Raw genomic sequence first — 3,733 nt, 5'->3', positions numbered from 1 at the left:
GGTTGCTCCTTTAGCAACCAGCCTCCATTCTTAGGTGACCTAGGGGCTTTCCAAAAGTCACTTCATTAACATAATAAAAGACACTTTTTTGCTCTTATCATTTAGGGAATTCCAAGGGTTTTAGGAGCTCTGTGCCTGAAATGGTGAGAAAAACCAAATATATATTTCTTATTAAAAATCACAATATCAGACGGATGAAAGGGAGAGAAGGGAGGTAAGCAAGATGGTGCACACTCAGGGCACCAGGAGGAAACTCTGTTACTACTACTATGACAGGATTTTAGAAATTACTGTTATGGACAAGGCCACCCAATGAAGCCTCATGACCCACAATTTGCTACTTAATTATGGTCTCTATTGAAAAATGGAAATCTGTCGCTCTCACAAAGCTAATGCTGAGATGACCAACTACCACAATGATGGCTGCATGAAATTCTTGCCCTCCATCCGCCCAGATAACATGTCTGAGTACAGCAAACAGCTGCAGGGATTCAGTGTTGGAGAGGACTGTCCAGTACTTGATGGCCTATTTGAGTTCTGCCAATTATCTACTGGTGGCTCTGTGGCAAGTGCTGTGAAACTTAAGCAGCAGATGGACATTGCTGTGAATTGGGCTAGAGGCCTGAATCATGCAAAGAAGTCTGAGGCATCTGGCTTCTGTTATGTCAGTGGTATGGTTTTGGCTATCTTGGAACTGCTAAAGTATCACCAGAGGGTGCTGTCTGTTGACAGCGATATTCACCACTGTGATGGCATGGAAGAAGCCTTCTATACCACAGACCAGGTCATGACTATGTCCTTTCATAAATATGGAGAGTACTTCGCAGGAACTTGGAACCTATGGGATATTGGGGCTGGCAAAGGCAAGTATTATGCTGTTAGCTACCTACTTCAAGATGGGATTAATGACGAGTCCTGTGAGGCCATTTTCAATCCGGTCATATCTACAGTAATGGAGATGTCCCAGCCCAGTGAGGTGGTCTTACAGTGAGGCTCTGACTCTCTGACTGGGGATCAGTTAGATTTGCTTCAATCTGACCATCGAAGGGCACTCCAAGTGTGTGGAATTTGTGAAGAGCTTTAACATGCCTATGCTGATGCTGGGAGGAGGTGGCTACACCATTCATAGTGTTGCCCGGTGCTGGACATATGAAACAGCTGTGGCCCTGGATGCAGAGATTCCTAATGAACTTCTGTGCAACAACTACTTTGAATAGTTTGGGCCAGATTTCAAATTTCACATCAGTCCTTCCAAAATGACTAACCAGAAGCTGAATGAGTACCTGGAGAAGAGCAAACAGCGACTGTTCGAGAACCCGAGAAGCCGAGAACCACGCACCTGGGGTCCAAATGCAGGTGATCGCAGAGGATGCCGTTCCGGAGGAGAGTGGCAGAGGGTGGAGAAGACCCTGACGAGCGCATCTTGATAGTTTCCTCTGACAAATGAATTGCCTGTGAGGGAGAATTCTCCGACTCTGATGAGGAGGGAGAAGGGGCCACAAGAACTCTTCCAACTTCAAAAAAGCCAAGAGAATCAAAACAGAGATTGAAAAAGAGAAAGACCTAGAAGAGAAGAAAGAAGCCACAGAAGAGAAAACCAAGGAGGACAAACAAGAAACCAAAGGGCTAACTGCTCAGGTCAAGTGGCCTGAGCAGACCTCTCCAGTTCTGGCTTTTTGCCAAGTCTCCCACCTTTCTCCTGCAACCCCTCAGATTTTATATTTTCTACTTATGCGTATTTATATAAAAGATATTAAATATAAATATCCTCAGGGACTAGACAGGAAGCAGGGCACAAGTGCTGGGTAGGCTCTTCTAATAGCTACCTTGCCACCCCTCTCCAGCTTTTAATTTTGAACCACAAAGGGTTCCAGCTCGGGGTGGAAGGGATTCTGTTCTCATAAGCATTCGTAAGACAAAGTCCTGAAGTGCCCATGCCTGCTTAGTAGCTTTGGAAAGGTGCCCTTATTGAGCATTCTAGAAGGGGTGGCTGGGTCTTCAGGGCCCTCCTGTTCTTTACAGGCTCCTTAAGGTAACATCAGCCTTGCCCAGCCAGGCGTGGCTCAGAGGTTGAGCGTCGACCTAGGATCCAGGTGATCCGGGTTCAATTCCCGGTCAGGGCACATGCCCGGGTCGTGGGCTTGATCAATGGCTCTATCATCATTGGTGTTTCTATCTCTCTCTCTCTCCCTCTCCTTTCCTCTCTCTGAAATCAATAAAGATATATTTAAAAAAAAAAAAAAAAAAAAGGTAACATCAGCCATCTTTACATTGGTTCTATTCTCTTACCTTCCAACCAGCTCCAAGCGATCCAAGAAACTCACACTACCTGACCTCTGCCCCCCTCCCTTTCCCATTCTGCAGGTAGGGATTGGTAGTTTCCTTTTGGAGATACTGTTTTCATTTTTTAATGAGAATCTTTGTAATAAAATAGTGTATTCTATACCCTCCAAATAATAATAAATATATCTATTAAGGAAATTAAATTTATAGTTAAAAGCCTTCTGTGGATGAAAAAGGGATTTTATGGAAAGCAACCCCACAGGGTGATCTGATCATATATTCCTAACTGGGCAGGTCATGGTGGGTAGTCACACTCCAGGCATATGAGCTCTTTGCTAAAAGGCTTATCTTTGCCTTAAACAAGTCCTGTCCATTGTTTCTAGGTTTGGACATTTCTTACATTGACACTTCCAACAATAAGAACTGTCTCAGATGGTTTTGCTACCGAACATTGAGGAGAGAAATAATACCAGTTCTATATCTCTTTTGGAAAATAGAAGAGAATACTTCTCAATTTATTTTATGAGGCCAGCCTCGTAATCAAACCCAGGTAAAGATATCACAAGGAAGAAAAACTGCAGACCAGTATCTCCCATGAATATAGAGGGGAAAATCTGTAAGAAAATATCAAATAGAATTCAGCAGTACATAAAAAGTAATAATCATGTCCAAATAGAGTTCATCTTGGGAATGCAAGGATGGTTATATACTTGAAAATCAATCAATGCAATTTACCATTTTAACAGTCAAGGGGAAAAAATCATATGGTCACCTTAATACGTGAAGAAAAAAGCATGTGACAATACCCACTTATGATAACTATCAGCAAACTATGAGTAGGAGGGAACTCAACTAAAATCATACTTAATTATGAAATACTGAATGCTTTCCCCTAACATCAAGCACAAGGGAAAGTTGTCCACTCTCACTGCTCCTATTCAGTATCATATTGGAAGTCCTAGCTAGTGCAACAATGCAAGAAAATAAACAAATTTCAAATGAAGACATGAAAAGGTGCCCAGTATAATTAGTCATTTGCAAAATGTAAATTAAAGCCACATGGCATACCGCTAAACATCTATTAGAATGGCCACCCTACCCCATCCCCAACAAATCTCTCCCAAGCTGACAATACCAAGTACAGGTGAGGATGCAGAACAACTGCTCATACATTGCTAGCGAGAGACAGGATCTACAAAAGGACAATGGCAAGATTCATATAAAAATATAGATCTCTGACCTGCAACCTCTGGAGCAAGTAGCCACAGAAGCCAAACCACAACCTCTGCAGCAACTAGTCCAGGAAGCCAAACTACAACCTCTGCAACTGACCCCCAACAGTCAACCTTTAGTTAGTAACTGCCAACTTCCCTAATTTTTGTCCCCGCTTGCAATTTAGGACCAACCAGAGAAAGTAAAAAATGCCTCCCTAACCAATCACATAGGATGC

The 3,733-nt window shown here is 42.9% G+C and overlaps 1 pseudogene; it reads left to right on the top strand.

Moving 5' to 3' along the window:
* Window positions 1-223: 223 nt before the first annotated feature.
* On the top strand, window positions 224-2,368 carry LOC107527992 (histone deacetylase 1 pseudogene; annotated as a pseudogene).
* The last annotated feature ends 1,365 nt before the right edge of the window (window positions 2,369-3,733 follow it).

The sequence above is a fragment of the Miniopterus natalensis genome, chromosome 17, assembly GCF_054644295.1.
Source record: "Miniopterus natalensis isolate mMinNat1 chromosome 17, mMinNat1.hap1, whole genome shotgun sequence".
Classification (NCBI taxonomy): Eukaryota; Metazoa; Chordata; class Mammalia; order Chiroptera; family Miniopteridae; genus Miniopterus; species Miniopterus natalensis.
Note: the sequence above shows the minus strand (reverse complement) of the source record. Positions and strands in the feature narration are given on the sequence as shown.